We start from the raw sequence: 14,556 nt of genomic DNA, 5'->3' as shown, positions 1-14,556 counted from the left end.
GTTCTTGCTTATTTTATGCATGGAATAGATTCCAGTTTCGGAAACGAGGGCCATTGCGTTTTATAGTTCAGCTCACCTTTTTGCTAATTGTGCGATTCAATATCTGTATCGTTCCTCGAGCTTTGAGGATAAGTGGAAATAGGGGATGGAGAATAATAAGTCAGTTGTTAGATGTAGTTGTGAATATTTAATAGCTCATTTTTCTAGAAAATAAGATTTCTTATTTTTAAAATATTTTTTTTGGTATATTTATTTTATATTAGATGTGTATTTAAATATATCAGATTGTCATTTACTCCTTTTTCTTTTAAGTAACTCAGTAAAAGGGCTCAAGCAGTAGGCTGATGAATATATAATTTTACTTATAATTAATTATAATTTTGAATTTAAGGAATGATATTTTTACTACAAAAAGAGTTGATCCACTGATTAAGCTCATTCTGCGTTACCTTGAATGCAGGGTTGAATGTTGAACCACGTCTCCATGTATTAACACAACTATTTCAGGTACCAAAGGCGTTTTGCTTCATCGAAGAAAACATTAATGATTTTGGTAACTCAGAAACTAATTCGCTGGAAAGAAAATAAAAGTGTCTCCTAGCTCACTGTGCATAAATAAAGGAAATGGACATTGAATATCTGCGTTTGAAAGTCCAATTAATCTTCTAAAGAAGTAACAAGGTTCAACCTGTGTTCCTTCAAAGTAGATTGTTCCAAAAATCGATTATATCCGGTATTTCTATGAAAGAAAGTCAAGCTCTAAAAAATATACCAGGCTCGATAAAAGTGTAAGTGAAGATAGTAAAATGTAAATTACAACAAGCAGGTGTGTCAGGAAATTAAATTTAAAAGATATTCGTATGTGGGCCATGTACGAGCCCCGGGGAGTGTGTCAGAATTCTCGTTTCGTGGCCTTTCCAATAAGAAAGTGGTCCCAATACGAGCCTCCTACAGTATCGACTCGATTTTTGGAAATTTTTACGAGAACATTAATCAAGTAGACCCGTCCCAAGAAAGCTAAAACGAATTTTTTCGACGCGTGGAGCGATTGCTGCTAAATATTTAGTCTACCAATAGAAACTCAGGAGGCAGCGTTTTGCAACAGGAAGAGCTATACACTTCTTTTTCTCTGTTACATAAACCTAATATTTGTTCGTTCAATTACACCTTTATGTTTACAAAAAATCCCATAACGCGAAGGTGATAAAAGGAGAAGGATATTTTCCATTATGTAACCAGTAAGACTACGAAGAATTTTGTGAAATTTGAAATTCTTAAAGTTTAAGATTATGATCCTAGAAAAAAAGATACCTAACTATCGCGTGATCTTTGAAGATAATGAGGGCAATTAATATAAAACTGTGAGACACTGTTTTTGTATATTGAATTCTGAATGACAACACGATTACGCAAGTGCCATGCATGGCAGCATAACAAAAAAATATGTTCAAAATCATTTGCGCAAGCCTTTGAGCACATTCTTAAACGGTCAGAGGTTTAATGGATCGTAAATCTGCGAAGTAACTATCTGGATTCAAATAAAAATTATTGCATGCTAACCAGTTTACGGTTTGGTTGCTTTTTTGGTAGAAAATCAAAATAACGCCGAATGAATCCACTAAAAAACATTTTTTAAAATTTCGTTTTCAAAGCAGCAGCTTTCTGTTCTCGTATTTAATATTAAGTTGTGTAATGATTATGTTATATAATAATGTGTACTATTACATTGTAGTATTATATGATAAATTTTGTACAAACATAGCTGTTTTGCAACTGTGTGCTGCTGAATGCTTATTATCTAGTTGTGCCTGGCTACGTTAAATATTTGAAGTGAAAGTGTGATGAGCAGGAAAATATCTACATAGGTATGCTTAGAACTTGGAAATTAATAAATTCTTACGAAAAAGTTCTTTCACCGAGAATTCATTTAGATTTGTGAATATAAAATAAATATTCCTTGCAAATTAATTTTAATTATTATCTTCGTGGAATATACAGTGACTACGGTATGTTCAGTAAAATTAACGTTCAAAAATATTAACCTCAGCGAATTAAATTTATATTAAACTCCCTTGGGCTTGATGCTGTTGGGAAAACATTCGTGCAACGCTGTACATAAAACATAAAATATATTTTTAAATAATGTACAATGTAGGTAAGTGTAGGTAGATTTTACAGATGTACCTGGCATCAATTCAAATTCAGATCGTTCCTTCTTTAAGAAAAGCAGCACATTTACCTAATTAATATTCGAACTTTAAAAAGGAAACTCAACAACCTTGATCTGCAAATCAATTAAATTCCTTATCAGTGACATTCTATAGATACCTATACATATGAAGCCAAATAATCAATGTTGTCGACTCTGCTGCTCTGGAAATTCTCATAAATCTTCTATCATCTATATTTCTTTGGTTGCACAGCGTTCTGTTACAAGTGAACAAAGGAAACCTTGAATTATCACCCTGAATCACTGGTGTAACAAAATTTTAAAATCACTACGTTCGCATATTTTCAGAAGTGGCACGCAGGAAAAATGATGCACAGTGCACTTCGGGCTATGCATCAGAAAATTCAGGAAGTGATTACTCATTCGGAAATGGAATGACTAAAACGAAAGTTCCCCGTGCCTCGTGTCATCGAGGAAAGAAATTTCTCTTGATACTCGATTCCACGAATGCACTTTCTGATTTAGAACACATGACACTGGGTCCTAATGTGCACGTGCGTCAAGTGTTAATAATTTCGTTCGTTTTTATTGATGTCGCGATCAACTGTCGCCTACAAGAAGTACAAACATAGTTCCGTTTTACAAAAGACACAATACTCGTATTGCATTGAAAATTTTATATAAAAATATTGACGAATTTTTACTTTAATTAATGTACTAAGAAATTTGAAGTTTGAAAGGCATTAAAAATCTGTTTATAACTAGTATGACACTAATACTGTAAATATACAATTTAATAATAATACTGTTAATAATCACTGTAAGGAAACGAATTTTCTGTGATTTAGTATACTTAATTATAAGATTAATGTAGCATTTTCAGCAGTGGCAGAATACCTTAGGAATGCCTTTGCTTCACAATCGAATTACTTCCTCGTTTGGTGAGATTGAAACTTAATTATCTCGTTGCGAGGGGGAAATACAGAAAATCATTTGTCTCACTTTTCGCGCGCTACGCGACAAATTGTAAATTGTATACGAAACGAATTCATTTGGACACATCCGCAATAGTGTGAATGGAAGTAAAGGTTTCTCGTGCCGAGATAACTGCTCGCCGTTTTCTCCCTTTTCCTTTTCCGTTCGTCTATTTTCACTCTATCCTTTTACAATTTTCCGCCTCTCTGCTACGAGTAAATTTCATTTAATATCAATTACAAAACAAATTGTCCCTTTGTTACAATGATTATTTATCATTCTTTCTATTATTTATCATTCTTTCTTGCTCTACACTCTTTACATCTACTGTCGTTGATAACCTCTATATTGTATTAAAACGATAAAAATTGATAGCGACGAAAAGTTGCAAAAATTTGGGAGCTGAAATCCACTGGCAATTAATTTCAATTAAACCTTCAATCGAGTGCCTACAAACTTTTCACACGATTTAGGACTTAAGAATGTCAAATATGTAACCGTCATATTTTATTGCAATAAAATGAAGTGAAATTAAATTGCTGCCACTTCTGTTAAATCCATTTTAATGAATTTTTGTTCATTTCAGTAAGTGAGAGAGAGGCGAGAAAGGTGAATTTTCCGAAAATTATAAAAAGATCAAAGTTTTCTGCTGAATTATATTTCTATATTTGGGACTGAGTATCCCTGATCCCATTCTCCTCTAATTCGACAAACAAAGAAACTTTCAGATGTCTTTCAGAATTACCTAAACAGTTTCCTAAATTTTATGCAAATTACTATTCTCGTACTGCGATGATTATCACGATACTGATCAATCATTTGCGACTGCAAAACTATAAGTTTCAACAAACACCTCCGATTATTCCACGAGTCACTCGCATCAACTAAAATCATCCTAGAATTAACAATCCAGCACGGATTTTCATTTACACACAGAATTCATTGATCCACTAACGATTCCCACGATCCATGTTAAGGTCAGGTGTAATAACAGCCAATCAATGGCATCTCGCCTTTTACATAAACCACAAAAATTTTCTACACCTTGTACATAATCCGGAAACAGTGCAGAGTAATAAAGACGATTAAAAAGAACAACAATAATAATCCACAGAGCAAACAGAGCAAGCGCGAAGGTCCCGCCGAAAAGGAAGCCGAGCAGATCCATCTGTGTCCACGAAGAACGAGAAAATCGGAAGCATAAACCGTCCTCGGAGCATGGAATCCGTGGACGTGGCGAATCTGGTCGGATGAATGAGACTGTTCCAATTAATCCTAAACAACGCGGTGGAAACGCGTGCGTCACGTGGGCGGTCGATCGATCAGCAACCTGTACGTGACAGTTTATTCAGCTAAATCGAGTACACACCATTCTTATTCAGAGGGACGCGCGGCCCGTACACGGGGGATGGAACTTAATTACATCGCGATGAGCATTTACAACGCAACGGTAAGAGCATTTGTCTCGCTGGCCGTGTGCTCTAACGACAAATTGCGAATTGCATTCGGAACGAATTCATTTGGCCACGTCCGGAATGGCGAGGACGGAGGTATAAAGGTTCTCATGCCAAGATACAACTACCGTATCCTCCCATCTCTCTCCGGCTCCCGTCCATTCTCTCTCGCCGCCGTTTCTCTCTTCGTCCCACCGCCAACTGATCGCCCCATCCCCCCCCAGTCAACCTTCGTCGCTCCTCCGCTCGTTCTCCCGTTAACCCTCTTCCCAGCCGAGCGGCCGCGACGCCCGTCTATCGTTGCCCACCTTCTCTTTCTTCGGCGCTTCCTTTCCGCGACGAGTGGTCGCAATTGCCGGACGACCGGGTTTTCCGGAGAAAGGGAACTGCGCTGCTTGTCGGCGGTGTGCCCCGTCCGCGAACCGGAACGAATCGTCTCTCGCACGCAGCGCCCCGTGAGCCTCCGGGGCCCCGGCCCCGGGGGCTTCCTCGCCGTGTAATCGCTCGACGATTTACTGATGGGAGATTTACCTTACGCTTCGTTTAGAAAGTGCAGTCGCGCTCCCGATCACGTGCCCTGCTCTTTCGATCCCCCCTCCCCGCACCTTCTCCCCCTTTTACCACCCCCCTCGGATGTTTCTCTCCCTCTAGTTGGATACCTTTTGTCCCGTTCCCGCCGCGCGACTTCCTGTCTGTCGCTGTTTCAGCTCACCCCCCGCCCCTTCTTTCGCGGTCGTTTTTTCCACCAACGAGCGATGCGACCCGACGGGATACATCGGCGGCTAGGCTAGGCCAAAGCGCTCTGTAATCGTGAGCACGGCCACGATTCCTGTGATCGATGGAAGAATGAAAGTTCCGGCCGCGAGATCAAACCTGCTTCGATGCTGATGAAACCGTCGGACGTCACGCGTGCCCCTACGTTTGTCCCGCTTTTTCGATGGTTTCTCGCAGCTCCTCGGAAGCCCTTTTTCAGATGGGAAGCAATGTGCACTAGCGGACAAAAAGATTTTACCGCTTTTGCGATTCGCTTCATTGTTGTTACTTTTTTAGCAAGAACTTGGAACTGGGGTATGTGTAATAAGGTGAATGTCCCAATTTCTGCTCATGTCCCCATTTCTGCTCATTTCGTACTTTTCTTATTATTATATGCGTCACGTTTGTACTGTAGTTGCAACGAAATAATTTTAAATTATTTAAACATTTACGCGAGTGTTGCACGAGCTTGGGGCAATACATACATCGCTATTTTTTATCAGCAGAAATACGAAAATTTAGAGCATTATATATTTAATTACAAATTACGAATAGTTAAACACCTTGAAATATCTTTCTTAAATAGTTTTTGAATTGGTTGATTTATTATTAAAGAATTAATCAATTATTCTGCAAATTTTGATCACAAACAAATTTTGTACACCTTCTTTATGACGAGTTACCTCTTAAATGAGCAGAAATTGGGAAATTCACCTTATGCATGTTCTGTTTGAAAATTTGAAGTTGTATATTTATAATACATTTTGATCAGTGATCTAATAATATAGACTTCAGGAGTCGCTTCATTTCATCACCATTTGAGTGAAAAAATGGCATAAGAAATTATGATTCTTTTCTAGAAGATGTTAGATATGAACACACAGCGTCAGCTGGTTTACAACAGCCAGTTATAATGCATAACAGGTGCGAGGCAAGTTCATGCGACAAGGACACTTTCACGAGCCTTTGGCGGCCATTTAATGGTCGTTCAGAACTTCTGCAAGTGTTTAATGTTTGTTTTAATTACCTCGAACATAATTCGGGTATTAATTAATTCAATTACTTAACTATATTACCATCTTGACTGCAACGTGCAAAAAAAACTCCTTTCTTGTTAAGTGTAACGCAATTTAAAAGATAGTTTGAAATGTTTTCGCTTGCTTATATATACATAATTATCATTCAACATCTTCAAATTAAACAGGATCACCCATGTGTAATGAATAAAAACTACAATTTCCACGAACTCCTATCATATACTATAAAGCAGAAAGTGTATCGTATGCTTGTGTGTTTGTCTGTCGTCTAAAAACTTTCGAACGGTAAGCTCTGAGGTCACGAAATGTACCTCAGCTCATTATGCCTGATTCTTTTTTTTTTTAAATTAGAATCTAAATTTTGGACGAAGTTGAGTAGTAAAGCTAGTAATTTATAAATCTAAGTAGCTATCCACTTTAATTTACCCTAATTGTATTTCTACAGTAACTTAATCATTATATGTATAAAATTAGCACAAGTTATTGTACGAGTATTTCATGCTGTAAGAGAGATTTAATTATACACTCTCAATGTTCTTAATTACCTATAATTACCTTCTTTGTGTATTTTTTTTCTCTGAATAGCTTTTCTCCCTGCTTGTAAAAAATTGGAATGATACGTCACGTAGAGCTCATACATACAGCCTGCTTAAGAAATAAATACGCAGAGATACCAATTATTATTATCCACTTCATTCTGAAAGATTAAGATTTTTAAAATGTCTTCTCACCATATGATCATCTTCCACTTTGCCGTCGAAGAAGAGACCTATTTCCATGATTTTTTTTCAAGAACTAATGTATGAATTTTAATGTTTTATTTTTAGTTAAATGTTTATTATTCCTTGCTGCATTTCGTTATGTTTTGGAAATATGAAAAATACGAGTCTATACAACAAGGAATATTAAATATTTAACAAAAAAAAAGCATTAAAATCCGTACAATGGTTCCAGAAAAAAATCATTAAAATAGGCCTCCTGTTCAATCGGCAAAGTAGAATGGACCCTTAAACAATTTCGTATCAAACGTCATACAATATCACCATCTGCAACTCTTACAACATCGTTTCTCAGCTTCTTTTAATACGCAACAATAATGGATTTAATAAAACGTAACTACCATAATAAAGAATTCACGCGTTACCTCCTACGTGCGTAAGCACCAGTTACGAGAATGAGGTTGGAGTTCACTTTTATATTCGATAGGGGCACGATGAACCCTGGAAAAGGAGTATACACTCGGACACGTGTCTTGCATCCACACGTTCGCCTCTGCCCTGGTGTAAAACCTCGATACACGTGTAGAGATGGTTAAAGTGGCCAGTGAATCCCACGCATGGAATTCAGTCTCTGGAGAAAGTGCACACCGATCGAGCAGCCCCGAAGGTGAAGCTTGCCGGCTGGAATGTATGTTAATGATGCTCGTGAATGGCTTCACCAGAAAACGTGGTAGAATCGTAAAGCGCGTGTGCGGACGCATATGCCTATACGAAGACGACTGCATATCTTCATTTTATTGGCTATTTTCGTAAAGCGAGCGCCGACTGTTAACACTGGTTTTATTGTAACTTACGAAAGTAACACGTTACGAGACGATTACAAGTGCAGATAAACTTCAGCTTTATTTTCACTTTTTTCACTCATGAGACAAATACGTGTAAGTTGAAATAAATTTCACTAAACAGCCATTTTACAGAGTATAATGTGTTATACTGTATTATGTAATTGTTCTGACTGTATTTGGAACGTATTACATAACTATAAAAATCGAAGAATGTAAATTGTTTACCATATCATTACAACAAAAAGCTATTCGATATTCTAGGCAAAAGCATTTAAAATATCTTCCAAGGAATTTCCATGTCTTAATCCTCGGTCGCCATCGTTCAGAAGAAAATCGAGGCCATCGTGATCTCGAAACAGAAAGTAACGCCAATAATTAAAAACAGATTTAAATCCAGTTTACGAATCTTTAAGCTACCGCTTCCAAAATACCTTGAACTTTTCAATTAAAAAACGCGCGTTCCCAGTATTAATAAATCAGAACATAAGCTTCTAATTATCACCTATACATCTACGAACGTAATATAAATTCTGAACGACGAAAATAAAAACGAAACTGAAAGAATTTCAGAATCTAGGCAATGCCCCTTTTAACGGCAATTACGCATAAAACCTTCTATTCTTCATATCAACTTTCCTTAATGTTCATGGTATGCAACTTTAGCGCAGTAAAGACGTGCCATTGAAGATTATTAATAACTTACTGACGTACACTCTTGCGTTCGCGAATATTTCCCCCACTTACTTTTTTTTCTTCTCCTATGCTCGTGAAAGACAGGAACACTGATCGTGTCTTGTCGTTCATTTCCATATCCTTTCGTACATCCGGTTCTCTGCCGCTGGTATGAGCGAGCCTCAGGATTTCACTCCGGGTGAATCACCCGGCTTGTATCAGCCCAGTGAAAACTCTGAGGTGGCGCGTTTAAATTGTAAATTTCGGTCCGTTTCTGGCTGCACGTTCGCCCCGTACGCGGATCCGACGCAAAACGGCGTCAGATTCTCCCGACACGGTCACTTCCTGGCCAGCGGAGTGACGCGATCCGCTTTCGTTTCGCGGGACCAGGCCCCACTTCAGACGCGCCAACTACTCACGTGCGTCTGATCGCGAACTGGGCGTTTCTACTTGCTTGTTGCGTCTAACCCTAGAACGACACTGTAGCCGCCGCTGGCGATCATAGATTATTTAATATTCTCTACGAACGTGTCAATAGACTAGCTTCATCGAACTTTCACTTCCAAATTTCGATTCTCTTATTGTGAACATCTTCTTTAAAGATGCCTAAGGAGAAATATAAAAGAATTCTTCGGGAACATTAAGCGAATTTTTAAATATTCTACGTCTATTTTCAAGTTGGGGTCGCCCCCGAATAGTTTGTTTCTAAGGAGTCCGAGAAACCAAATTTCACACTTTTTTTATATTTAATTTTTTACCCCCTTTTATTATATTTAATTTTTTACCCCCTTTGGGTTGTAATTTAAAAAAAAACTTATCGAGCACCTACGTCGGAAATGTATACCCTCCGAATTTCATGTTTCTAGGTTCAGCGGTTTGGGCTGGATGGTGATGAATCAGTGAATCAACGATTATATAAGTACAGATTGAAGAGGTCCCGTAGAAAACACTCTAAGTGCCAAAATTAAAAAAGAATTTAATCGGAAATTGTACTACGTGCCAATGGTAATACTATAGTACAGAATTTGATTTTTGGCACTTACACTGTTTTGTACAAGGACTCTTTAATTTCGTAGAATATTCTAAGAAACATTCCAAAGCTAGGTATGCCTGATTGTTTTAAATAAATACTTCCATTTCATCTTTTTATCTGAACACCAACACAAAAGACGTAAATCGGTACTTTCGATTTCAACGATCGTTAGAGGAGTCCTCGCGTGTTGTATGCAAAGATTCCAGTGGACTTGAGCACGCGTGTAAGTAGCATGAAAGTTTCTCGCGGCCACGGTCCACATAAATGGAGCAACAAATTACAATGTTACGTTTCCATTGCCAGCAACAGGATATTACACGATCCGCGCGTTACGCCCATGATCGTTTAAGTGTTAACGCACCAAGATCCTCTGATCTATGACGGCAATAGTTTCCTGTGATTATGAGAACGACGTAAAACGCCCCGAGTTTATCTCGATGCTCATTTCTTTGAACGTGCACATGAAATGGTCCTGCTCTGATCGATTTGCAGGTTATAAGTAAATTTTTGCAAATTTCTTTTTGAGAAAGTGTTAGGGATTAGAATGGAAAAGAATGCTTCTTTTGTGAAGTGACAGCTTCGACATGCCTTTTGTCATGTAGATACTTTCTGCTTAGTCAGTACACTAACCACTATTGCGTAAAGCTAAATTTTTAACAGGGATAAAACCTCTTTTCTTATAAAAATTCGCCATTGCCCAACGTCCATAGAGTACCCGTTTTAAAAATTAAACAGTAACCCCATTGGAAGTTTCAAACTACTCAAAAGATTCACAGCCATTATATCTTTTGACAATCGAAGAATGGAATCTACTTCGAATTGCACAAAATTGTCTTTCACTGTATGCTATGACGTCTTTTTTTATAATTTGATAGCACAGTAAGAAATAATCTAAGATCCTTCAAGTGCACAAGAATAGAAGGAAATGGAAGAATTCATTTACATCACGCATGAAGACCATCGTAATTCATGGATAAATTATTAGCAGAACGCACTATGCCTTAACAAGTTAATTATACCCGACCTTTTTTTTGCAAATTTTTATTCACCTCTGCTGATGAACCCAGACATTAAACATGTTCGCAGATAACAAACTTTAAGGGAACTAGACTGAACTACTCGCGCGGTATCAGAAGTAAGCACCTACTAACCGGCGAAAAACGGGAAAAGCGAAGGAGTAACGAACTAGGGGTACCTGCTTCGTGGAACTGGCATTCACGTGCGAACCAAATTCGAATGGTCTGGGAAAGTTTCGTGGAACAAAAGTATCCTAACTTGCGATTATCTGAGTAGAGGCTCAGTAGATGATGGACAGAGGTGGGGCAGCTTAGATGATAAACTCCGGTAAAACACGAACGCTGTAAACTTTCTCCAATAATGGCCGACATCAAACCAATTTTGCCCCCCTCCCCCGTGTCATTAGCCGACATATCGTTGGGGACGACGACGATGGGAAAAATGCCTGAACATTGACGGAAAGGCGAATTTCTAACTGCCGGTAGGTGACTTATCGTGGTGAAAATCGATCATGGTTCAACGTGTACGAGCGCATTTTGATTTAACCAGTATTTAACGTTCTATTAGTAAATGGACTAGATACTACTGAATTTTAAAGAACGAAATATTTTTCCGGAACAGAAACAGAAACGGAACGAAATTCTTAACCCTGTTGCGGGAGTGAAAACGATATAACCGAAATAAAAATTCCGACTAATAACGTTCTGTACACTTCAGGTGAAGAAATTTAAATTGAGCGCGCCCCTTATTTTCATCATGTCTCAAGTAAAAAAGTCGCCGGTAAAAAAAGGAGTCTAAACCCTGATAGGGCTGGCTGCGGTGCTGGGAGAGGCGTTGGGAGTCTTGCCCTCGTGGGCACGGCTTGCAACCGAAAGCATCGAAACTCTAAATTTTTTTCATAAGACATAATATACAATATTCTATAATACATAACTATAACGTATAATATTTTATAATATAAGTACCAAAGGCAATAAAATTGTTAAAATAAGTTTATACGATTTTTTTTTATAAATGAAATAACCGGTTAGAAACAAAATTTGTTTGTCGTTCTGATGGGAACGAAATATTTTTCAGCAGGAACGATATTAACCGGAACGAAATTATTATTATCGGAGCTGAACCGAAACAAAACGAAAAAACATTTCGTCCCAGGCCCCTGCTTAATTTCAGTATTTGATAAATTATTTTGTTTCTTCTATTTCTTTCAATGCACCCATCAAATTTGACACAATGCAATTTGTAGTTGAAAAAATGGTTGTGCAAGAAAGCGATGTTTGTTAAAATTCGCCAAATTTTTAAATTTTAATATTATGGTCTACAAATTTATAGAAATTTTGGGCAGATAAATAAAAATTGCCTGGGGTGCGATACACCCCGTGTGGTCACGAATGGTTAAAGTATTCGAAAATAGTTTAATACATTAACATAATTAATATATAATAATATAATAAATAGAAAGTGGAGTCTTGGGTAATGAAAGTGAATTTTACTTGCCTTGCCTACTTCCTATGGGAGTGTTAAGAATCTGTTATGTGTGGAATGATTTTACGCGCTGTCGTTAATTAACCCACGCAACACAAGTGTAGTAATATTTCATTTCCCTTGAAGCACTTCCCACACATTTACCTCCATCCCTCCTTTGCCACATGGGACGCGTTCTCCTCTGCGAATCGTTAAACAAGATGGTCACACACACGGCCAGCGCGATTCTTCCATATTTGTTTCATTTATGACACTCGCGTAAACGGAAGTGAACTACGGGCCCCGAGTGTGCACTTGATGCATCTCTCATTGCTGCATTGTGATACTCTCGAGCGTCTCATATCACCCGATTATGGAGACGGCTGTGTTACGAAAACTCCACTCGTTCGTTTTTACGGGGACGAATTTATGGAAGAGGAATACCTTGAAGGAAATTACTGCGAGTATTTCCCAACTAGGGCCGCCTTCTCTGGTCAAACCGCGCTGCACCACCAATGTGTGCACAATCAAATTCAGGGACATACTTTTTAACAAAATTGGTAAAACGGATAAATTTATCTGCAAAGATTTGCAAATAATTCGACAATGATCGTACGGAATTGTTCCCACTTGAAGCTGCACAAGGGCGCAAGCAGAGGCACGTCGATTCTCGAAATTTTACCATTTTTATATTAATGGGTGGAGAATCGGGAAACGTCAGGTACATCGATCGACAAGTTGCAATCGTTCACGAGAGTCGGTGGAAAAATTTCCATCGAGGTGTCGTCCAGTAGAATCGACGTGGGGGTGGGTGTCGAATTTTTCCGCACGACAATGGTCCTCGGCGTTATTTATCAGACTTTAAAAGCGCGGCAGCAACGATACATTTAACGCAAGCCGCTGTAAAGTTTACATTGTTGGCTAGCTCTATTTTTAGCGACATAAACCAAACGTTAATTCGAGCTAGTCACTCCTGAATAGCTCGCTTCGAATTGGACCAGCTGTGCTGCACCGCCAGCCAGACATTCGGCTCGTTTAGCCCCCGAGATCAGGTGCGATAAGCCAACGTACCCTGATAAATGACTCGCATTGGTATTTACCAGATTTTCCGATATTATAATAATTTCCCCCCAATTAATCTGTGCGCACTAGGATCTGCGTATTGATTTAGTAAATGAATTGGATACTGTTGCTAATGAGTGATACACATGTGTGAGCTGGGTCCCTTTTGCAAGCCGCGTGAAAATTGTTTAATGCTTGCTTTGATGGATAGGTTTCTCTTTGTTTATATAAATTAGAGGAACACTGAAAGGTGATAAATACAATTGTGTTCGAAGTATGATTAATGGGAGAGTTCTTGGAATGTTACTATCAAATGGAAATAATTCGTGGGCATGTTTCAGCATATCAAAATTTACATTTCTAGGAAAAGACTGTCAGAGTACGCTTGTGCGAGTATTACGAATGTACAATTATCAGTGAAAGGTTAAGAGATTCAAAAATACGAAAATGGTACCTAAAAATTGATGCTGCAATTTGTGTTGTTCCAATTTGTGATTATAAGGTGTGATCACGGAGGGTGATTAATACTCCACGTTCATTTTCCTGCCACGTAAGTAAACAATACACTTTTTAAACTATTTTATTATTACACACCTGATAATCGGGTGATTTACCTGAACCACCTAGTTACCATTCCATCCTGATCCGTGATATAATCGCTGCCCTCGACGACAGAAAGAGAAAGAGAAAGAGAAAGAAAGAAAGAGAGAGAGAGAGAGAGAGAGAGAGAGAGAGAAAAACATTGGAATTCCTCGTACCATGGAGGCTTTTCTTTTGAACAAGGCGTTTCGTCCAGTGATTTCTCCGAACGTGTGTCACATCGGCGACCTCGAGGAGAAGAAAGAAGAAAGTTCCACCTGGGCGTGTGAGATGCTGCCGCACCTGCGCGCATACCGCGCGACGTGACCCTAAAATTTTAACGTCCATCCGTGCGCTCACCTTGACCATGGGTCATCCTCAGACGATAGTTTCGGTACACATAGCCGTAGCGCCTATGAGCCTCGGCCTAACGCGCAATGATACGGCAGGGCTCGTGGGCCTTGAACGTGAAAGGGAATGACATCCTTGATAATCATCTGCTGAATATTCAGCGAAAATTCCTCGGCCAAACGACAAATTTACACATACCACGCGCGGCTTCGCGTGAAAGTGTTTAGAGACGTTCCGGCTCCGGAGGACGGCGCGAAACCATCAATCTGTTTATAGGCGATCAAATAGGCTAGCAAATATTAAGGGACTCGTGAGAGATTCAGTTGACACCCACGAAGTCGTACATATGCGAGACAGCGAAAGTCGGGAGCTGAATCTCTGTGATTTATTGTGAAATACTGAAATGTAACATACTCGCCGTCTCA

This window comes from Andrena cerasifolii, chromosome 5, assembly GCF_050908995.1.
Source record: "Andrena cerasifolii isolate SP2316 chromosome 5, iyAndCera1_principal, whole genome shotgun sequence".
In the NCBI taxonomy this organism is placed as follows: Eukaryota; Metazoa; Arthropoda; class Insecta; order Hymenoptera; family Andrenidae; genus Andrena; species Andrena cerasifolii.
Note: the sequence above shows the minus strand (reverse complement) of the source record.